This window comes from Miscanthus floridulus, chromosome 10, assembly GCF_019320115.1.
Source record: "Miscanthus floridulus cultivar M001 chromosome 10, ASM1932011v1, whole genome shotgun sequence".
NCBI classification, from domain to species: Eukaryota; Viridiplantae; Streptophyta; class Magnoliopsida; order Poales; family Poaceae; genus Miscanthus; species Miscanthus floridulus.
Genome location: NC_089589.1, coordinates 70,690,114 through 70,715,062, shown reverse-complemented (window position 1 = coordinate 70,715,062; position 24,949 = coordinate 70,690,114). Strand labels below are relative to the sequence as shown.

Below are 24,949 nucleotides of genomic sequence, written 5' to 3'. Positions count from 1 at the left end.
GTCTTGAATCTTATGTCATTTGAAAACTCCTGTCTTGAAGAAGTCTCCTGAGTGATGTGCGCTTTTTGGAAGAAAAAGTGCACTCACTGAGTGTAGCCCCCGAGCCTCTTGCTATTTGGAACAAAAAGTTGGAGGGTCTTGAATCTGAGTTGTTCAAAGAACTGAAAACCTCTTATGAGGATATGTAGGATCTTGTAGACATTCTCAAGGGTGTATCCAAGTAACCCGCGAACTACAGCAGGCTATCCATATACCATTGCACGTCAACACAGCTGCGCCACCGAGTACTTTCCATAATTAGCTTGCGTGCTTGATGTCTTCTTGCCTGCTGCTGCATGTCATGCTTCTTCCTTTGTTTCGCTTGAGTAATGAAAGTACATATAAATATGTATGTGCATCCTCATATTCGTGCTCATCTTGCTAAGGTAAAATCTTCTTGTTCGACCATGATCCGATCCGAGCAAGGCAACCTAGATAATCCATCAAAAGGCTTTGGGTGGGCAGTCCCCTCACCAGAGACCTCGTATCACCCCCACCTTAGAATTTACAAATCACCGCAGCAAGGTCGACCTTAGCTGTCGAGTAGTTGATCACCCCAACCGAGTAGTCAATCACCGCGGCTGAGTAATCGGACGTCCTGGCGACTTGTAGAGCAGCAACCGAGTAAGACAGCGCGGGGCGTGTGTCTCACCCAACGAAGTAGTGGCCAAGTAAGGCAGCCAGCGGTGGGTGAGCTCCTTATTTGATGACGTGGTCTAGAAAATGGTTCCCTGCAAAGTAATCATACGAAAGTATGTAATAATTGATACACAGGATATCAAGTTGGAAGTTAGTCCCAGTATTATAAAATGCATATTAAATTTTTCCGCGTCTTGCTCTTACTAGGCTATGTAATTTCCCTAGGTAGGTAGCCTATTACGTTTAAACACCTCTCGCACCTTTCTAGCGAGTAGGCTTCACGGATTAAGGCCTCAGCATCCTAGGTAAATTAACAACCGTTAAGAGAAGACATTATAAAATGCATATTAAATTTTTTCGCGTCTTGCTCTTACTAGGCCATGTAATTTCCCTAGGTAGGTAGCCTGTTATGTTTAAACACCTCTCGCACCTTTTCGGCGAGTAGGCTTCACGGATTAAGGCCTTAGCAACCTAGGTAAATTAACAACCGTTTAAGAGAAGACATTATAAAATGCATATTAAATTTTTTTGCGTCTTGCTCCTACTAGGCCATGTAATTTCCCTAGGTAGGTAGCATGTTATGTTTAAACACCTCTCGCACCTTTCCGGCGAGTAGGCTTCACGAATTAAGGCCTCAGCAACCCAGGTAAATTAACTATAGTAGAGCCGCGGAGGCATATGGATAATATCCAGAGATATATGATGATTAAAGAATATTTGAAAAAATATTAAACCATGACTTAGCTTGATTGACGGCCATGTGGTAGAATCAGCGCCCGATCCTAACATTTTGTGCTCAGGAGACCCCAGTGGTTGTAGCCCCCGAGCATCAGCTTGCGAGTACTTGGACATGAGTTGTCGAGTAGTTGGTCACCGCAGCCAAAGTAGTCAGAAAATGTGACGAGTAGTCAGACAATAGGCTTGCTTCTGGCTCGGGATGCAGCCGGACAACTGGCTTACCCCTGGCTCGGACAGCTTGACGTAGTCGTACCATGACCCGACTTCTTGAGGGAACTCTGAATGTACTTTGAGTTGTATTCTTGATAGGCCGAGGCCGCATTCCGGAGCCCTGTCAGAAAAGAACTCGGACTATTCTCGAAAGAACTCTGAATGCTTTCCGAGTTGAATTCTTGATAGGTTGATATCGTGTTCCGGAGCCCTGTCGGAAAAGAACTCGGTTTTTCGAAAGAACTCGGATAAGACTCTGCCTCAGAATCGGAGCCTGAGTTTGAATCAGATGCGTAAAGCCGCGAAATCTGAGTTGGATCGGACATCGTGAGCTGTGAATCTTCCAGCAAGTTGATCTGTCATTGTCGCCGAAATGGAAAAGTCCTAATGATGATCTGAATCTTCGAGGAGACGGCCTTGGAGCTTGCCATCGTCGCCTGCCTCGCAGATCCACGAACCGAAGATGAAGGTTGATTCCTTCAAGAAGATCATGTTGTCGAGGTTCATCGAGCTCTCGAGTGCAAATTCGCCGAAAGCCCCTACCTGGCGCGCCAGCTGTCGATGTTTGACCACCGATAGCCTACCATGGGGGTATCTGGGGCAGTATGTTCAGGCTTCAGCGTATGCAGAACTCGACGGTAAACGCAAGAGATAGTCGATTTATTCTGGTTCGGACCCTCGATCGTTGATCGAGTAATAGCCCTACGTCCAGTCGGCGTTAGCCTATGCATTGGATTGATCGTAAAGTGTTGTCTTATTAAAAGTCTCTCTTCTGTTGGACCTTGGTTCTCCCATCTAAGGAGCCCTGCCCTCCTTTATATAGTCAGGAGGCCAGAGTCCTAGTTGGTTTATAATGTAGAGTCCTAGTAGGATTACAAGGTAGTATTACTACTAGGATTACATGGGAGGAATCCTAATCAAACTAGATCTCCTCTCTTCCTTGCGGTGTATCCTATGGGTCCCGCATCGACAGCGACCGTTGATGCGTGAGTCGAGCAAATTTTACTATCCAAGGGGTCAGTAGTACCACAAAACCCTACTCCTACTGCCTTTAGCCCACTGTTTAGGGGTCGCAGCAGCTGCGGATCGACCCCGCTCGACAAAGAAGAGGCGAATGTGCCTCTTCCGGTGGACGACATCATAGAACTCATCAATGTCAAGTTGTACATCCGTCAGGAATGGATAAAGGACAAGGTGGCGCTCGGCCAGGCCTGGCTTGTGGGAGATGGGACAATTAATGGCCGCCCAATTCCACTGGGGTACGCTCATGTCACCATTGATAGAATACTTGATAAGAAGTATAACAAGATACCCATTGAGTACCCCATAGCGGAAGACAGGCTAAAACTTGGTCATAACAAGGGCTCTCAAGTGGCCTGGCGCAAGCGCTTCATTAAGCTTGACCACCAATTGTCCTCTAAAGATGAGGACGACTACGAGTCTTCGCCCACCCATGATGATCACTCACCATCTCCCAACAGAGATCACTCCCCTCCTCATCCGAAGCCATCACCCCTGAGAAGACAGAGGTCTCCTTCTATTCCTCCTCGTCCGACTCCATCTTCATCAGCCCCAAGAAAAGAGACTCCTCCTCCTCCTCCTCCTCCTCCATCTTCATCAGCGCAGGGAAAACAGAATTATTGTCGTCATCCTCCTCCTCCTCCACCTCAGCCCAAAACAAGATCAAGGACATCCTCGCAGTCACAGAAAAAGGTCCTTGGATTCGGTCACTAATGCTCCCAAAGTGGACCAACAAAAAAGAAAAAGGCCGTTTAGTGACAGCATTACCACCTTGATGAAAGAAAAATTTACAGCACACATCTCGAAGGAAGATTGTGTTAGTTTCTTCAATCTTTGTGCCTCACTGCCTCCATTTTTGTTGAAGTCCGAATTCGAAAGGCAAACACAGAATAAATACGCTACAACAAGAGACAAAAAAATACACAATAAAGATTTAAGGAACATACAGAAGTTAGTCGAAGACAACCCTGATTTAACCATGGAAGAGGCCGCAAACATCTATTATGATGTACAAGGGACGGGAACACCGGCAATGAAGTATGAAAGGGGCAATCTTTTGGTTCCCGATCATGAGTATAAAAATCTGACAACATATATGCGCCAGTTACATGAATATTACATGGCTCAAGCAACAGAGATGGATGACTTTGGTTTTGAGGTTATTATCCGTTTGCCACATGTTTTCCAATATCCTGAAGAAGAGAAGTTCGATGTTGAGTGGGAGTGCTTGTTCCAGCTATACCAGAAATGCTCTCTCGATGTTCAAATGTTGACGTTGTGGACTATGTAAGTACCCTACACGCATGATATTACAATTAACTACTCTCTCGAGACACAAATTGTTAACTTTTGTGCACTTCCCATGATTTTATGTAGGTGTATAGCAAAATTTTGCATTGTAAAAAGCATATGGGATTACATAGGGTTCTTGGACCCCTTGCGAGTCAATGAGAGGACATGTCTAGGCCTCTATGGATGTGACGTGGAAGACCTGAAACAGAGATTGATTGTTGTTTTCGACGAATTCACGATGAAGAACAAAACCCACATACTTCTAGCCTACAACTGCGAGTATGTGTTCTCGGCTTTTAATTTTATGCTTCTTTTTTTGTTAAGATTATTCGATAATTAGGATTCTATGATTGCAGCAACCATTTCATCTTCATTTGTGTTAATCTTGCCAAAAATCTGATCGAGGTGTGGGACTCGAAGAAAAAACCATTTCATCATCTGGATGCACTGGTCGCAGTGCTGAATTAGTAAGCGATCCTAATAACATATTATTTTCTAATCACACATACCGCTTTCTAATGTTTCTCCTTTTAATGTTGCTCAGTGTTCAAAGAAGACATATCAGTGGGAAGCCGGTCCCATTCAAGGTTGTCGAAATGGAGGGGAAGTACCTATCACAGCCGGCGGGAAACAATGAATACGGGTTTTATGTAATGTGGGCAATGCTTCGCTACATCGGTGGAAAATCGAAAGAAGCCGATAAGTTGGTGTGTATAATCCCCATTTCATTTATGTTTGTTAATAATTCAACAAAATGATTTACTGTTCCTCTTTGGATATCATCTTTTTTGAACAACAGCGCAAGAAATATAACCATGAAAGGCTGTTAGACATGGAGATCGTCGCACTGCAATCGGAGCTGGCAAAATTCATCTTAGCCGAGGTATTGGAAAAAGATGGAGTATTTTCCATTGCACAATCCAGGAGGTACAAGGACCAGTATGGCCCAGAGCGGCTCGCCAGATTATTGTAAGAAGTCCGAGAAGCATTGCACAATCTGCCGAGAACATTTCTTTTTTGTTTTGAGTTATCGAGATCTTGGCAAGAACATTTGAACTGTAATCGTAACATTTGTAATGTTTAATATTGATGGACCTGTCGTCTACGTAGCGTATATAAAGTGAAACCCGATTCCACAAAAAAATATAAATTAAAATAAATTATAAAACAATAAAATATGAATGGGCCGTCACCGTCGGTTAGCAACAAACCGGCAGTGTTGTCGTAACCATCACTGTCGGTTAGCAACTAACCGACAGTGTTGTCGTAACCATCATTGCCGGTTAGAAACAAACCGACAGTGTTGGCTTGCTCAACACTGCCGGCTTGAACCATGAACCGACACTGATGGTTACGACAACACTGCCAGTTTGATCCATGAACCGACAGTGTAGGCTTGCTCAACACTGCTGGCTTGAGCCAAGAACCGACACTCTTGAAGCAACCGTCACTGTCGGTTGGGACTACAAACCGGCAGTGTTGTTCAACTGGACACTACCGGGTGGAGCCAGGAACCGACACTATTTCCTGTAGATCAGTGTCAGTTTTTAAGGACCGGTAGTGATGTCAACCTCCCATCACTACTGGTATGCCACTGTCGGTTCAAAATCCAGCAGTGAAGTGGGTTTTTGAACCGACAGTGACACGACGCCGCAACGCCTCAAAAACCATGGCCACAACTTGGCTATCTTGACTCTATGCAGCATTTGGAAGCAAAGAAACGCAGTGGTGTTCAGGGATTGCAGAAAAGGGGAGCAGACTCTGTTCTCGGACTTGAAGGATTTGTGCTAGCAGTGGTCTTTAGCGAGAGGGAACTTTCTGAAACCCCTCATAGTTGTGCAAAATCCAAGTGTCACTAGTGGAGAAACGGGCTGTACTCCCGGTTCTCAACCGCCTTCAGTCCCGGTTTTGGAACCGGGAGTACCAAATCGGGACTAAAGGTCCCCTCCTTTAGTCCCAGTTTCACGCCCGGGATTAAAGGTGCACCTTTAGTCCCGGTTGGTAAGACCAACCAGGACTAAAGGGCCTCCCGGCCTGGCCACGTGGGGTGGCCCTTTAGTCCCGGTTGGTATTACCAACCGGGACTAAAGGTTTCCTTTTTTTTTTCTTTTTTTTGTTTCTATTTTCAATTGATGATTCATTTTGGTTTTCGAATAGGTTTTCGAATACGCATTCTACACTGCTAATAATATACGTATTCTACACGTTTATAATGTTCGAACATTTTGTACAAACTAAAGTATGAAACTAACGTATATATTACATGCATATACATAATTTGTATGTTATTTTATGTACATATAATATGTATGTATGTATATATATATATTAATTACAAATAAAGGTTGCATTGTATATTCTATCATATCCTTGGGATAACAAAATCACTCCATCTAGTTTGGCTTCCATGTTTCATTAACGTCATTGTAGAACTCGCCGGTGGGGTTGAGGACCTGGTCATTAAGAAATCCTGCTATGGTCTCTTGAATTGCTTTCAGTTGGTCACGTCGTATGCCTTTTTCCTTCAACCATAGAGTCTTCAATAAAAGTTAAAGGAAAAGTATTAATATATATATATATATATATATATATATATATATATGTTGGTCACTTGATTACTTATATATATGAGCAACAGAAGAAATTGTGAATATATGAATATATTTATATAACATACTTTGAGGATCTCTTCAGGAGTTCTTTTTGTGTACACCCCGATAAACTCGCAAACATAGTATCCACAGTAGTTGTTCCCCTGTTCTTGCCTCAGAACCCACTTTTAAGAGAAAAAAGATCCGGTGAATTGAAAGCATGCATGGTGTTAATTGAATTATATATATATAAATGTAGATAGTACTTACTTTGTGTGCGATTACATCCAGTGGCGCTTTGCAATGTTTCATGTGGTGATTCTCAATGAAACTTTTCCAAACACTACGCCCAATAAAATAAAATATTAATTTGGTCTTTAATAATTGTTGCAGTTAAGAGATCGGGGTATATATAGTTGCTAGAGAGACCATATTACCCTTGGATAATATCTATCATGTCTTGGTACTCTGTTTGCTCTTTTCTTAACGAGTCTAAGATTCTCAACCGACTATTGGCCATATCGATGACCATCAATATCCAATGATTGCTGCATATGTTTTTATACACAAATATGATCGACATTAACTAGAGTCAACATATATGTATATATATGGGAGATAGCTTAGCTAGTAAGCAAATAATTGAACAAATGTCCATATGATCGACATTAATTATTTAACACACACTTGAAGTTGTAGGGGAAGAGTATGTCCTTGTTTTGTTGGTTCACTAAGAACCTCATGAGATTTTTCTCGAGTTTAGCTTTCCATTGAGGCGGGGGATTAGGGTGTTTGAATACGACATTTGGATCAACGAAACCAACATCATTATCCTTTCTCTTTCTGAGCTCTGTCATCTCATATCTGCATATATAAAAATATAGTGTGAGGATACATAATGTATATATATACATGTAGCTTTATATATACACACTTTAATAGTAGAAAATAATCACACTTGCAGACAATAGCAGCTAATGAGACTTTTGTCGAGAGAGTCCAGGTGGCATAGTTGGTGTAATTCTTCAAACTCGACATATATAACATCATCGCCACAGAAGTAATGTTGGTTTCTAACTCTGACAGTAACAAAGGCCTCTCCCCATTCACACGCCACCATGTACCACTTATTTAGCAGGTACATTTGCGTACCCAGTTCACCTAAGGCCTCAGGGTTGTATAGACTCTTTCCACATTCAAATTTCTTCCAAGGATCCACTTTCGGAGCAGATGGTCCTTCAGCGAGCACTTGGGCAAGGTCCAAACCAGTTTCCTCGTAAAACCGAGCCAGCTCCTCAAAATCGACGTCTAAGTCTAAGTTTGAACCATATTGATTACGAACGACAAGAGGGGGACTGATTGTTGCGATTGTTGTCCGAGTTGTGCAACACCTTTCCCTGGTCTAGTCTTTTTCTGCGCCGCCTCAAATGACTTGGTGAGAGAGCGGTCGTAGTCCAATTTTGGCCGGGTCTTTTGAGATTCCCGCTTTTTCTGGTCCACCTTCTTTCTTAGAAGATCTGGAGGTAGGTAGAAGTATGATTTCTCTGGGTTTTCCCTCTCTTCTCGTTGTTTTTTACTTTTTCGAAGAAACTGTCCACATCTTTTTTTACTGTAGCTTTTAATTCCTTTTCACTTTTCTCGAAAGATAGTTTTTGGGAAATAACTGGATTAGATGAGGCTTTCTTCTTTGCCAGCTAGTGGGACAATGACTTTGTTTGCGGGGTGGACCTCTTAGGAGCTGGCTTCCTCTTAGTCATTAAGGGAGGCGGGGCAGCCGTTGGAGGCGTTGGAGACCTCCTTGGAGGTGGCGGCGGTGGCGACGTTGCCACCTGATTGCTCGGAGCACTATGATGATCTAGAGATTGAATAATTGGACTTAGGTTGGCGGAGGCCCTGCCGTGTGATTACAAAAAAGAATAATTAGGTATAAGAAATTGTTATTATTAATCATGCATGTCAATAGAAAGTTTGTGAAAAAATTGTTTCGTTCACTTTTGTCCGCACCTATTGTCTGGCAGTTGAGGAAGCGGCGGTGGACTAGAGACCCCAGGAATAATGATGTAGTGCTTGCGCCATAGTATGAATGTTTTCTCTGCTTCTCCTAGAGTCTTCTCCCCATCACCTCCTGGAATGTCAAGAGGCAGGTCACTAAAACCTTTTTAACTCTATCAACTGAGACGCTAACATATCTAGGTGGTATTATTGCCCCATGGATTCTTGGTGTCTTGGTTGGATCTGGAGGAGAAAAAACACCGAGAGCCACCATGATTGTGGCATTCTCTTTTGGAATATGTAGCTCACATGATGTAAACGGTGCAGTGATGTCATCCACTTGGAAACGTAGCATTACGTCATCTTGATTTGGCAACTCCGTGGAAGCGCAGCTGCTTTTCAACTGATTAGGGGGGCTAATATTAATGTTCATTCCTAGATCTGATGCCTGCCTCTGGGCACTCATTGCTATTTGCACTTGCTTTATGATTTCGTCCTGCATTCTAGCTTGCATGTCTTTTTCGTGCTCATGTGCTTGAAGCAACGCCTCCCGTGACTCACAAACCAATTCCTCCAACCTGCTGATCCGCGCTGCATCCTCATCCTTCCTTCTCTGCCGGCTTCTGTAGGTATCTCTGTCGTCAGGGAAACCATGCTCCCAAGAAATATTCCGTCCTAAACCTCTCGTTCGGCCACTGTGTTCAGCGGTCTCGAGGGCATACGTCAGTTCATCCTTCTCTCTATTGGGCCCGAACGCACCAATAGTTTTAGCTTGTAGAGCATAAGATAATCTTTGTGTTGCTCTTTTGAGTTTTGAGCCTCGAACCAGCTTCCCGGTCTCTAGGTCCAGTCTTCCCCCATGAGCGAAAAACCAATTCTTCACGCATTTGGGCCAATTGAGTGATTCTGGTGTGATACCCTTGGCAAGAATGTCCACTTCCATTTTTTCTCACTTGGGAATGGCAGTCACGTAGCCACCAGATCCCATGCCATGGTGGTATACCTTTTGTCGGGCATTCTCTTGGTTCCTTCTCACCCGTTCCTCACCCTCTTCCGATGTCTTGTACTGTACAAAATCATTCCAGTAGGGCCTCAACTTCGCGAGTGGGCCACTAGTATTGAAATTGGGCGTTACGTTCTTCTTGACGTATTTCGTGTATAGGGATTTCTTCCAAGTCTGAAATTGTGTGGCCATCTTCTTCATAGCCCAATTTTGAACTAGTTCCTTCAATTCATCATCGTTGATAGCATCATAATCATCTGCTTGCAACGTGAAATGTTGAAGAATATCTTCCCAAATTAAATTCTTATCAAGATCAGAGACAAAACTAACATGAGGCTCGTTGATCTTTTGCTTCCATTCACGGTCACTAATCGGAAGTCTATCCCTTACAAAGCACCCACAGTGTTGCACGAATTTCCTTGCGTGTGGACCAAGTGGTTCGCCTGTCTCGATATTGAATTCCGATATTATGTAGCGCCCCTCCAATGGCTTTTTCGGGCCTCGAATTTTTTTGCTTTTCACCGTTGTTGTCATCGATCCAGAGGGCTATGTATAATAGATGATAGATATTCAAATATATATATATATAATATTCAAATATATATATAAATATATATACCTCGCCAGTATTTTCTTGCACAATATTTTCTTGATTATCTTCAAGAGCCAGGTATTGACTCCCGTCATCTACATCCTGCTGGTCACCATCGGCAAATTGAGTGCCGGTGTTGATAATATTCATCATTTCTTCATCCATGTTGTCTCTCGGGGCAACCATCTAGCTTTTACACCACCAGATATATCTATAAAAAATAAAAACTATATCTATAAAATGAACTCCTGCAAGACGTGCCACCTCAAGGATAGTAACATTTGTAAAAATCATTTCTGTATCTGTACTAGTGATAGAATCTAGCATAAGCCTTATTTAAGTGCAGAGCTTGTTTGAAGGGGAAATCTTAACTGACAAAGTTTAAAGGTTTCCAGAGCGTCTAACACTACTCTGCTTGCCGAGAAAGTTGCTAGTGTTGTGCCGTTGGCATTTTTCATGGCCGTGGCCATGGTCATTGTGTTCTCGTCTTTTACTGCGGTAGGTAAGTAATTCACATGATATTTCCGCAAATTAACAGAAGAATAGGAGTGTACACACATAATAATCGATTATCGTTTATATTTATATATATACTACGTTTGGGTATGGTGATTGACAGACTACTGTGACGATATCGGGACGTGTGAATAAATAACCATCCGTACTAGTTGACCTTGCTTACGTGATCATCTCGGCGAGCATTTCTCCACCGGATGGCACCGTACTTGGCCACGGAAGAGCTCCGATTCTACGAGGAAGGGAACACGGTCTTCCACGATCGTTGCCGCTCTCCCTCGTAGAATCAAAGCTCCTCCTTGATGTCCATTACTGCTCGACAGAGAACATGCTCGCCGAGCTGAACACGGTCCGCAAGTTCAACTAGTACGGATTTTCTACAATTTTCTAACTAGTCGTCATAAGCTACCGTGCAAAAAGGAGGAAACGACGAGACACCGGGCGCGCCCGTGCTCCACTGAGCTCGATGGCTCAGCGTAAAATTGCATTACAAGATTGCCGGCACGAGGGCTCGGCGCACGCATCCATCCGATTACAAAAGGTTGGAGCAATTAATCCATCATAAACGGATTATATATGGTGGCGGCGGTGGCTCACATCCAAGGTGTCAAATGCGAGGTCCAGCTCCTGCAGCCAAAAAAACATGTTAGAAACTTAGACTTTACTAAAAAAAACATGTTACAGAAGTATGCACAAATTGATGAGCCAAATTGATACTAATGGAAATCAGCAGACTATTGTTTATAACAGCAAAATGTACAAAACAAATGCAAAAGCAAGCATCTCACTATATCTTCAAAAATGCTTCCTTTATCAATGATGCTCTCACCAGCATAGAGATTTTGTCGCAAAAAGTTTCTACCACTCAGGTTCCAATCCAAACTTCAAAGATCATGCACAGATTCTAGATTCATACAGAAGCATCTTTTTTTATGACTTGTAGAAATTGCAAAAGCTCATGATATCAGCCATAACTCTACCAGATCAAAGTTAGCTCCTGCACAGATTCTAGATTCATACAAAAGCTCATTTGCAACAAGTATGTACAAATGTATAAAATCATAATTCTAATAAACATGATCATCTAGTGGAGAAGATGAGGCCCTTCTACACTTGAGCATGCTACCACATTTTTAGTCTAATCTAACTGAACCTGATGACGAAACCTGATCAGGGCATTTAGCACCTTAAATAGAACAAAGATTAGTACATAAATATAATACATTATCTGAACAATAGCAACACACACAACTGTCATGCACAACACTGATCATCTCGCAACATCACGCCACAGCTACGGCACATCACGCCACAGCTACGGCACATCACGCCAACCTAGCCCGGCGATCTCCATCGTCGTCGGAACACCAACTACGGCATCATCAAGGGAAGTGCAGAGGAAGAGGGAGACCGGGGCCAAACCTAGAGACGTACCGTAGCTGTGGCCTGCTGCGGATCTAGGAGAAGACTGCTTGGGGCGAGGTGGGCCGGGGACGAGGACGACGCGAGGCGTGCGCTGGCCGGCCAGTGACAGCGTGCGCGCGTGAGGCGAGGCTAGGGTGGCCTGGGGGCGGTGGCGCTGCTGGATCGATCTGGTGGAGAAGATGAGGTTTGCGGAGACAGAGAGGTTTTATAAAGGGAGACCTTTAGTCCCGGTTGCCGCTACAAACTGGGACTAAAGACCCTTTAGTCCCGGGTGGTGATTAGAACCGAGACTAAAGGTCTGATCTTTAGTCCCGGGTGTAGCCACGGCCCGGGAGTAAAGGTCATTTTGGCGGGCTGCGAAAACGCAGCCCACCTTTAGTCCCGGGTGATGATTAGAACTGGGACTAAAGGTCTGATCTTTAGTCCCGGGTGTCTCCACGGCCCAGGAGTAAAGGGCATTTTAGGCCCGGGAGTAAAGGTGGTATGTAGTTGGCTTTCTCCGGTTTCCATAAGTTTTTTCCTTTTTTATATATTTCTTTTATATAAAAATGCATAGAGTTATTAATTGCCTAATAAATAAAATATTACCAAAAAAATTATAAAAAAATCCTGGACTTGGTTTTGCATTATTATACACAACAAAAAATTGTAACCTAAACTCTTTTGTTTTACTGTATGAATATTTGACATAGTGTAAATAATAATTACAATTTGCACCATGCAAAAATATACTACTTAATTAAAATCATTAAAACTATTGCTTTTCGACAGGAAATTAGTTTTCACATCTTATTAACGTTGATCATTTGGTTTTTCATCACACATTCTCCACGGGAAATCCACCGTCTAGCAGAAAATTCATTTAAACCGTAGAAAATATGAAAACGCGACAAAAAAATCTGAAGTCACAATTATTACATAATAGGTCTAATACATCACTAAATATATCAAGCAGGCACAGTAGTGAACTTCTTCTTAACGTATATCCCTTGGTTAAGATCGCGTCGTAACCATAGAGTGTCCTCATAATTTAGCTGGATGCTTGGGTCTTTTTTCACTGTGAAGGGTGAAATTCGGTCATCCTTTTCATAATCTTCTGATATGTCTTACTTGTCTTCAATTCCGACGATGTTTCTTTTCCTTGAAAGAACTATGTGGCGCTTTGGCTCATAGATTGGGTCGTTGTTGTTTTCCCCTCTCTTCGGTTTTGTAGACATGTCCTTGACATAAAACACCTGATTCACATCCTTGGCAAGGACGAATGGTTTGTCTTTGTACCCAATATTGTTCAAGTCCACGGTTGTCATTCCATACTAGTTGTCGACTGCTACCCCACCTCCAGTCGCCTTTACCCATTAGCACTTGAACAAAGGTACCTTAAAAGTAGGTGCATAGTTTAGTTCCCATATCTCCTCTATGCGGCCATAATATGTTTACTTATTTCTGTTAGGGTCGGTGGCATCTATGTGGACACCACTATTTTGGTTGGTGCTCCTTTTATCTTGGGCTACTGTGTAAAATATATTCTCATTTATCTCGTACCCTTTGTATGTGAGGATATGCCATGATGGCTGTCTAGCCAACAAATACAGTTGCTCATCAATACTCTCATCACCCTGATATTCTTTTCGCAACCAGTCGCTGAAAGTTTCCATGTGCTGACGCGTAATCCAAGCTTCAGACTTCCCTGGAAACTCGGATCGGAGCAACTCTTTATGTGTCTTGATATACGGATCCACCAAGGAGGAGTTTTCCAGAACTGTGTAGTGTGCTTTATTAAAATAATTGTCCTGCGTACCAATATATGTTTTCTTCCCTAGTGTCCCCTTTCCACTTAGTCTCCCCTCGTGTCGCGATTCAGGAACACCAACCGGGTCAAGGTCGGGAATAAAGTCAACACAAAACTCAATGACCTCCTCTGTTCCATAGCCCTTGGCGATGCTTCCTTCTGGCCGAGCATGGTTGTGAACATATTTCTTTAGGGCTCCCATGAACCTCTCAAAGGGGAACATGTTGTGCAGGAACACAGGACCAAGAATGCTAATCTCCTTGACTAGGTGAACTAGGAGGTGTGTCATGATATTAAAGAAGGAAGGAGGGAACACCAACTCAAAGCTGACAAGACATTGAACCACATCATTCTGTAGTTTAGTTAGATCCATTGGATCGATTGCCTTCTGAGAAATTGCATTGAGGAATGCACATAGCTTCACGGTGGCTAGACGTACATTTGGTGGTAGAATTCCTCTTAATGCAACTGGAAGCAATTGCGTCATGAGCACGTGGCAGTCATGGGACTTTAATTTTAGGAATTTCTTCTCTGGCATATTTATTATACCCTTTATATTCGAGGAGAATCCAGATGGTACCTTGATGCTTGCTAGGCATTCAAACATGCTTTCCTTCTCTTCTTTGCTAAGAGTGTAGCTGGCAGGACTTAAGTAATGGCGTCCATCATCTGTCTTCTCTAGATGTAGGTTGTCTCGTTCTTTCAAACATCATAGGTCCTGTCATGCTTCAAGTGTGTCCTTAGGCTTCCCATACACACCCATGAAGCCTAGCAGGTTCACACAAAGATTCTTCGTCAGGTGCATCACGTCGATCGCGCTACGGACCTCTAGGACTTGCCAAAAGGGTAGCTCCCAAAATATGGACTTCTTCTTCCACATGGGTGCATGACCGTCGACGTCGTTCGGAACAGGTTCGCTGCCATGTGCCTTTCCAAATACTACTTTCACATCCTTGACCATATTGAGTACATCCTCACCAGTTCAGTTGCCCCGCTTGGACTGGTGGTCTGCCTTACCTTTAAAATGCTTGCATTTCTTTCTTAGGGGGTGATTCGCAGGAAGAAATCGACGATGGCCAAGGTACACGACCTTTTGACATTTTTTCAAGAATATACCTTTAATGTCATCGAAACAGTGCGTGCATGCATTATATCCCTTGTTTGATTGTCCTAAAAGATTACTTAGAGCAGGCTAATCATTGATTGTTACGAACAACAATGCTCATAGGTCAAAGTGCTCCTGTTTGTGCTCATCCCACACACGTACACCTGGTCTGTTCCACAAAAGTAGAAGTTCTTCAACTAGTGGCCTCAGGTACACATCGATGTCGTTGCCAGGTTGCCTTGGACCTTGGATGAGCACTGGCATCATAATAAACTTATGCTTCATGCATAACCAGGGAGGTAGATTGTAGATACATAGAGTAACAGGCCAAGTGCTATGACTACTGCTCTGCTCCCCGAAAGGATTCATACCATCCATACTTAAAGCAAATCTTAAGTTTCTTGCGTCATTTGCAAACTCCGGGAATTCTCTATCGATTGCTCTCCACTGGGACCCATCAGTAGGGTGTCTCAACATATTATCTACCTTACGGTCTTCTTTGTGCCATCGCAATAACTTTGCATGGTCTTTGTTTCTGAATAGACGTTTCAAGCGTGGTATTATAGGAGCATACCACATAATCTTGGCAGGGATTTTCTTCGTGGGACGTTCGCCCTCAACATCACCAGGGTCATCTCGCCTGATCTTATACCGCGATGCATGACATACCGGGCATGCATCTAACTTCTCGTACTCCTCGCCATGGTAGAGGATGTAGTCATTAGGACATGCATGTATCTTCTAGATTTCTAATCCCAAAGGGCAGACTACCTGTTTTGCTTCGTACGTAGTGACGGGCAATTCATTATCCTTTGGAAGCATCTTCTTTTGGATTTTCAGTAACTCCCCAAATCCCTTATCAGATACACCATTCTTTGCCTTCCATTGCAGCAATTCCAGTGTGGTACCCAACTTTTTCTGTCCCGCATCACAAGTTGGGTATAGCAATTTCTTGTGATCCTCTCGCATGCGCTCGAACTTGATCTTCTTCTTTTCACTTTCGCAATCTCTTTGTGCGTCACGAATGGCCTGACCATGATCATCAGCGGGCTCATCTTCTGCCACTACCTCTTCTTCAGCTTCCCCCATTGCAGTATCATTGAAGGCACCATATTCAGCAATAATGTCATCATCATCCCATTGTTCTTCTTCACCTTCTTCCATTACAACCCCGGTTTCTCCGTGCTTCGTCCAACAAATATAGTTTGGCATGAAACCCGACTTCAACAAGTGTGAATGAAGACTCCTTGAGCTAGCATATTCCTTCAAATTCTTACATATGACACATGGGCAGCACATGAAACCATCGCGTTTGTTTGCCTCGGCCACACGTAAGAAAGAATGCACGCCCTCAATGAACTCTTGGGATCGGCGATCAGCATTGTACATCAAATGTCGGCTCATCTGCATTACATGACATACATACCATATTAAAACCTAGAACATAATTAGTTAATTATACGACATGCACGCCACCACACAAGATATTAATTTATGAAAGTCTCACTACAATGTAGACAATCCCAACTACCACTAAAAAAACTAAAGCTAAAATGCACTTCAGCAGCATAAGGATTTCGCGACCAATCCCAACTAAAATAGACAGATCATGCGTTTGTTCAACATCTATGGGCTTCTTTTGCAGGATCACTGCCTCATCAGCCGCTGTAGCCGCCTGTGCAAGAGAGTTTTGCACGTGTTCAATATACTCTTCCTCCCAATACCAGCCTGAACATCCAGTGCCATCCCACTGAAATTAAAATAAAAAATTAGAACTTTAATTACAATCATCATGAAAATAAGTATAAATTAACCATAATCATCAAATGCGACAAAATAACTCACATTGCGATCCGGACACTTGTAGAAGATACGGCCCTTGTTGGAACACTCCTTCCTCACCCGGTACTCCATCACAATCTTCTCCTCATACTTGCCGCATGCAATGAGAGGAAGGTCCGGTCTCAGACGCTTTGTAACCTGATGAGAGGCCGAGGACCCGAAAGCAGTTGCCATCTACTCTCTATACTCATTTTTAATATAATATAAATTTCTCATTTTATAAACAAATAAAATTAAAAAACTCTAAAATTCTCTATATCTCTAAAGCATGAAGTGTGCTATGCATGCTAGAAATGAAAGCTCAATACTAGTTTTGAATAACTACTTTAACCTTCCTTCATCCAAATACGCAAACTTTAAAGTGATTTTGAGCTTAAATGGCTTACATAAATAAAAAAAATCTACCATAAAAAAACCACATATATCTAGTCCATAAAATGAAATAAGCTACAGATGAAACATGAGAGTATAAAGTTGGTAACCTTTAGAACCGATGGAGGAATGGAAGAAATTTTGTGACCGGTGATGAGGAAGAAGAGAGGCCGGCGATAGCAAGAGAACACTGAGCTCGAAGTGGCTCGGGCTCGGAGAGGAATAAGGGCTATATAGGAGGGTACCTTTAGTCCCGGTTGGATACAGAAACCAGGACTAAAGGTCCATTCCTAGTCCCGGACGGAGCCTCCAGCCGGGAGTAGACTTTTACTCCCGGTTAGAGGCACCAACCGGGAGTAAAAGTTAACCTTTAGTCCCGGTTGGTAACTCCAACCGGGACTAAAGGTCCCCTGCAGCAAAAGCATGTCGCAGTAGCCGTTGGGCAAGGACCTTTAGTCCCGGTTAGAGCTACAAATCGGGACTAAAGGTATCTCTAGTTCCGGGCGCGAAAAATACCGGGACTAAAGCCAAATTTCGAGGTGGGATCAAATGTCGTTTCTCTACTAGTGTGTGTAATAATAAGCTTTGAAATATTTCTGTACCCCTTGTAGCCTAGGCTGTGAGGGGAGCACTTCTCGCGCATGTAATAGTTGTTGCTAACTCTCTCTTATTATAAATCAAAGCTGTGTAACCAGATTAAAAAAAATACTTCTTTTTTCCAATGTAATATAAAATTGCTCTCTGCGCAGCAATGCATGGGGAATTCAACTAGTATAGCAAGATATGATTGATGCAAAGGACATGCTGAATTCCAGAAGTGCATATGGGAGGTAGGAGAACATGGCATTGCAAATGATCGGCATGCATACTGATTTATGGACTAACGTGAGAGAAAACATACGCACCCAGTTTAAAGTCTTGGCACGGTCGGTGGGTAATGTCCTGTTTACTGGGCAACCATTGTTGTTAACCACTGTGATGTCAATTGTCAATGTCTCGGTGAAGCAATAAAGCAGCCACCATCTTTGGATCGCACTTCTGGACTGCGACATGCAGAGCAGTGTCTCCATTTTCATCTCGCATGTTAACGAGTTTCTGAAGCTGTGGCAAACCCAGCACAAACTTTACGAACTCCGTCTGTTGAGACTGTACAGCTATGTGCAGACATGTCGAGCCTCTTGTATTGTAACATGGAGCATCTGGACAATGTTTAAGAAGCTCCCGAGCAACATCAACATGGCCACGATATGCGGCAGAAACAAGAAGAGGGTTACCTAATGTCGAGACTTGGTACCCTAAAGACCGATCGTGTTCCAACAATACACTTAGCACGTCACTGTTGTGCCAACGTACAGCCAGATGCATTGGAGTGTTGCTACTCTTGTCTTCTTCTCTGGCAAGCCAAGGACGTGCCTTCATAATCTTGTTAGCGATGGCTGCGAATCAAGCATGCAGTAAGGACGGTTAGCAACCATGGAACAATGGCAACTGCATGTATGTATTAGTTAAAGATGAGTTTTGGTAAAAAAAATAAATAAATACGTTGCCCTCTTGTGTAGTAGGTCACACCTGAATTACCGTTCCACACCGAAGCATGCAGAGCATTCATGCCATCGGCTCCTCCATGAGCAGAATCACGAATCTCAAATAGTTTATCGAAGACATCCTCGAATTTCCTCATCACCGCGATGAACATGGGTGACTCACCGTACTGGTTCACATAATGCGACAGGGCAGGCTCTGCTTGTATCAGCTCCAGCGCGAGCTTCATGTGTCCGTTGCATATGGCGTGGTGCAGCGCATTGCATCCACGCTTGTCTTGCTTCAGGATCGCCCCGCTCAGCTGCTGATCACGACAGCACCTGAGCAAAACAGAAGCTACAGAGAGACATCCGCTCGCCACGGCGGCAAGCAGAGGGGTCTCGCCGTCCGAGTTGATGGCAGTGAGGAGTGACGGGTTCAGAGCCTGGACCTCCTTACAGAACACTTCGTGGCCATGGATAGCGGCGATGTGGAGGCATGTGTTCCCCTGAGGAGTGGTTCCAAGCACACCCGGAACATGCAGACACAGGTGCCTCATTTCTGCGACATGACAAGATACTGCTACTTCCATGGGTCGTTCCATCCCCTGAGGATGTACAGCTTATTACACAAACAAACAGGAGTACGTTTTAACAATTGACATAACATACACGATTACACGGAGAAACCATACATACCGAAGTGAACTCTGCGTGGATACTTAGATTACTAAGGTACAACTGTAAAACAGCGACCATGCTCATCATTGTTTGTCTTTTTCGCTCGTCACCTGCTGGCATTATTCTGGCTGCGAGTTGCAGAGCGGTTTCTCCTGTGTCATTGGGCAGGTTAATAAGATGCTGAAGTTGTGGAGATCTCGGGACAAACCTCACAAAATCTTCCTGACCAAATGATATAGCTATGTGAAGACATGTCGAACCCATTGCGTCGAAGTAGGGAGGATCAGGACAATGTCTAAGAAGCTCTCGAGCAACACCAACATTGCCCTCAGATGCTGCGATACAAAGAAGAGGAGCACCATCACCATCTGTGGAGATGAAATAACCCAAAGACGGATCATGTTCCAACAATACTCTAAGCACGTCAATCTTGTTTTCTCAATTGCGGACAGGTACATTGATGTGCGCTTGTCTTCATTTCCTTGTCTGACTAGCCATGGACGTGCCTCCATAACCCTTTTAGCCATAACTGAAACAAAACCAAGGCAAGAAACAGGCTATAGGTGACCAAGCTATATAGTACTGTATTAGATATCAAGCGTCTGTTAATAAAGTAATAAATGAATTTCACAGCCTGTAGGCGATGCATAGGTCTCACCTGCATTACCACTTGTCACGGCAGCATGTAGAGCGTTGCACCCATGGGGTCCCCCATGAACCGCATCAGGAATCTGCAACAGCTTCTCCAAGACGTCCCCATAATCTCTCGTTACCGCGATGAACATGGGTGACTCATAACATTTGTTCACAGCTTTCGATAAAGGCGGGCTCTGCTTCTATGAGCTGCAGTGCGAGCTTCCTATATCCCTTGAAGATGGCATGGTGCAGTGCGTTGAATCCACGCTTGTCTTGCTTCAGGATCGTCTCGCTCAGCTGCTGATCACAGCAGAACCTAAGTAAAACAGAAGCTAAAGTGGCATGGCCCCTAGCCACGGCGGTGAGCAGCGGCGTCTCGCCATTGGCATTGATGGCGTTGAGTAGAGGAAGGGACTGGCTGAGCGTCAGGACATCCTTGCAGAATCCCTGGAGGCCATGGATGGAGGCGATGTGGAGGCAGGTGTTACCCTGCTGAGTGGTTCCAAGAAGCACTCATGGATTGTGAGAATCAAGGTCCTTCATTAATCTAGCATCGCCAGTTACGGCTGCTTCCAGAACCCGTCCATCCATCGGCGTTCCTTCTGACGAACTAACCGAAGCCTAATTGCAAATAAAAACACTATCAACTGTTTGCAAACCTTCCGAATAATGACCTATATACTGCAGAAAAGAATACTTAGCAAACCATTGTTTGGACCTACAGATTAATGTCATGGAAAGAAGTATCTGTTAGTATATTTTTTTACAGTCACGTACAGAGAAACAAAATACTTACCGGGTTGTTGTTAATATTTTTTTCTCTGTCACCTAGAACAGACGCTATCCACGTTAGCCCTCTCCTCCGTGCTGGATGCAGAGCAGTTTCTCCACTGTTATCTGCCATGTTTATAAGATGGTGAAGCTGCTGAGACCCCAGGACATTTTCTACAAACTCTGCCTGACCATTTAATACAGCTACATGAAGACATGTCAAGCCATTTGCATCGCAGTAGGGAGCATCGGGACAATACTTAAGCAGCTCTCGAGCAACACCAACATGGCCCTTAGATGCCGCGATACAAAGAAGAGGAAAACAATATGTGGAGATTAGGTACCCTAAAAATGGATCATGCACTACCCCAGATCTGGACATCACTGCCGGTTCAAAAACCCACTTCACCGCCGGATTTTGAACCGACAGTGGCATACCGGCAGTGATGGGGGGTTGACATCACTGTCGGTCCTTAAAAACCGACACTGATCTACAGGAAACATTGTCAGTTCCTGGTTTCACCCGGCAGTGTCTAGTAGAACAACACTGCCGGTTTGTAGTGTCAACCGATAGTAACGGTTGCTTCAAGAGTGTCGGTTCTTGGCTCAAGCCAGCAGTGTTGAGCAAGCCTACACTGTCGGTTCATGGATCAAACCGGCAGTAGTGTCAGTTCATAGATCAAACCGACAGTGTTCTCGTAACTATCAGTGTCGGTTCATGGTTCAAAGTCGGCAGTGTTGAGCAAGCCCAGTGATGGTTACGACAACACTGCCGGTTTGTTACTAACCGGTGGTGATAGCCCCTTTGTATTTTATTGTTTTATAATTTATTTTAATTTATATTTTTTCGTGGAATCGGGTTTCGCTTTATATACGCTACGTAGACGATAGGTCCATCAATATTAAACATTACAAATGTTACGATTACAATTCAAATGTTCTTATCCACATCTTAATCCCTCAAAATAAAAAAGAAATATTCTTGGACTTCACACATGCTTCTCGGACTTCCTACAATAATTTGGCGAGCCGCTCTGGGCCATACTAGTCTTTGTACTTCACAGATTGTGCAATGAAAAATATTCCATCTTTTTCCAATACCTCGGCTAAGATAAATTTTGCCAGCTCCGTTTGTAGTGCGACGATCTCCATGTCTAGCAGTCTTTCGTGCTTAAATTTCTTGCGCTGTCGTTCAAAAAAGATGATATCCAAAGAGGAACAGTAAATCATTTTGTTAAATTATTAACAGACATAAATGAAATAGAGATTATACACACCAACTTATCGGCTTCTTCCGATTTCCCGCCGATGTAGCGAAGCATTGCCCACATTACATAAAATCCGCCTTCATTGTTTTCCGCCGGCTGTGATAGGTACTTCCCCTCCATTTCGACAACCTTGAATGGGACCGGCGTCCCACCGATATGTCTTCTTCGAACACTGAGCAACATTAAAAGGAGAAACATTAGAAAGCGGTATGTGTGATTAGAAAATAATAGTTATTAGGATCGCTTACTAATTCAGCACTGCCACCAGTGCATCCAGACGATGAAATGGTTTTTTCTTCGAGTCTCACACCTCAAGCAGATTTTTGGCAAGATTAACACAAATGAAGACGAAATGGTTGTTGCAATCACAGAATCCTAATTATCGAATAATCTTAACAAAAAAGAAGCATAAAATTAAAAGTCGAGAACACATACTCGCAGTTGTAGGCTAGAAGTATGTGGGTTTTCTTCTTCATCGTGAATTCATCGAAAACAACAATCAATCTCTGTTTCAGGTCTTCCACGTCACATCCATAGAGGCCTAGACATGTCCTCTCATTGACTCGCATGTGGTCCAAGAAGCCTATGTAATCTCATTTGCTTTTTAGAATGCAAAATTTTACTATACACCTACATAAAATCATGGGAAGTGCTCAAAAGTTAACAATTTGTGTCTCGAGGGAGTAGTTAATTGTAATATCGTACGTGTAGGGTACTTACATAGTCCACAGCGTCAACATTTGAACATTGAGAGAGCGTTTCTGGTATAGCTGGAACAAGCACTCCCACTCGACATCGAACTTCTCTTCTTCAGGATATTGGAAAACATGTGGCGAACGGATAATAACCTCAAAACCAAAGTCGTCCGTCTCTGTTACTTGAGCCATGTAATATTCATGTAACTGGCGCATATATGTTGTCAGATTTTTATACTCATGATCGGGAACCAAAAGATTGCCCCTTTCATACTTCATTGCCGGTGTTCCCGTCCCTTGTACATCATAATAGATGTTCGCGGCCTGTTCCATGGTTAAATCAGGGTTGTCTTCGACTAACTTCATAATGTTCCTTAAATCTTTATTGTGTATTTCTTTGTCTCTTGTTATAGCGTATTTATTCTGTGTTTGCCTTTCGAATTCGGATTTCAACAAAAATGGAGGCAGTGAGGCACATAGATTGAAGAAACTAACACAATCTTCCTTCGAGACGTGTGCTGTAAATTTGTCTTTCATCAAGGTGGTAACGCTGCCACTGAACGGCCTTTTTCTTTTATGTTGGTCCACTTTGGGAGCATTAGCGACCGAATCCAAGGACCTTTTCTGCGACTGCGAGGATGTCCTTGATCTTGTTTTGGGCTGAGGTGGAGGAGGAGGATGACGACGAGAATTCTGTTTTCTCGGCGCTGATGAAGATGGAGGAGGAGGAGGAGGAGTCTCTTTTCTCGGGGCTGATGAAGATGGAGTCGGACGAGGAGGAATAGAAGGAGACCTCTGTCTTCTCGGGGGTGACGGCTCTGGATGAGGAGGGGAGTGATCTCTGTTGGGAGATGGTGAGTGATCATCACGGGTGGGCGAAGACTCGCAGTTGTCCTCATCATAAGAGGACAATTGATGGTCAAGCTGAATGAAGCGCTTGCGCCAGGCGACTTGAGAGCCCTTGTTTTGACCAAGTTTCGGCCTGTCTTCCGCTACGGGGTACTCAATGGGTATCTTGTTATACTTCTTATCAAGTATTCTGTCAATGGTGACGCGAGCGTACCCCAGTGGAATTGGGCGGCCATTAATTGTCCCGTCTCCCGTAGGCCAGGACTGGCCGATCGCCACCTTGTCCTTTGTCCATTCCTGACGGATGTACAACCTAACATTGACGGGTTCAGTGATGTCGTCCACCGGATGAGGCACATTCGCCTCTTCTTCGTCCAGCGGGGTCGATCTGCAGCTGCTGCGACCCCTAAACTGTGGGCTAAAGGCACTAGGAGTAGGGTTTTGTGGTACTACTGACCCCTTGGACAACAAAATTTGCTCGACTCGCACTTCAACGGTCGCCTCAATCCGTGCTTCCATTCTGTCTTCCATCTCTTTTAGTCTCCTCAAATACTCTGCCTCATGTTCCGCTCTACCCCTCGAGCGGCTCCGATAAGTGTTAGATTCTTGGGGGAATGCTAGTTTCCAAGGAACAACACTGGTTCCTCTAGTGCGACCAGGGTGCTCCTTGGTTCTGAGTGCTTGGGTGAGCACGTCTTTCTCCCTATTAGAAGTGTGAGTCCCTTGCCTCACATCCTCAGTTACCTGGGAGATCCTCTGGATGAGTTCGCTCATGGGTTGATTTGAGGAGCTAAAGCTCTCGTCCTCGGCGTGCCGTACATTTCTCACCATATAATATAATACCGATTTGGGCTCCCAATTGGCGGTCTCAACCTGAACGCCTTCCTCAGCAAGGCGATCCATCTTTTGAAGTTCTGCTTCAAATTCTGACATCTTTTTGGCATAGCCACAAGAGCCGAGATGATGAGGATTCACCGCTTTCTACGAATTCTCCTTATTCTTCCTGCTCAGTTCTAAGTACTCCTCAGATAACCTGTATTCCTTGAAATTCTGCCAGAAGTCCTTCTGCTTGCTAAACTGTCCACCATCGAAATCTGGCTCTTTATTTTGGAGGACAAAATTCTTGTACAATGTCCCCTTGAAATTCTTGAAGCATGTCCCCATGATTTCTTTTACTTTTTTCTTGACTAACTCCCTACCATACTCGGCTGGGAAAGTGAAATACTCTAGGATCTTGACATCCCATATGTAATCCTTCTCGCTTTCAGGAACCCTCCACCGGTCATCATCTTTCCCAATCCACTTCCTGTACTTAATCGGGATGAAGTCCCTAACAAGTAACCCGAGGATAGTCTTGTATTTG

General features: G+C 43.7%; 2 pseudogenes; both read right to left on the bottom strand.

Moving 5' to 3' along the window:
• LOC136484844 (ankyrin repeat-containing protein ITN1-like) overlaps positions 1–19,246 on the bottom strand; it is a 51,334-nt pseudogene extending 32,088 nt beyond the window's left edge.
• Positions 19,247–19,473: 227 nt separating this feature from the next.
• Positions 19,474–20,594, bottom strand: LOC136488824 (ankyrin repeat-containing protein ITN1-like; annotated as a pseudogene).
• Between the last annotated feature and the right edge of the window lie 4,355 nt (positions 20,595–24,949).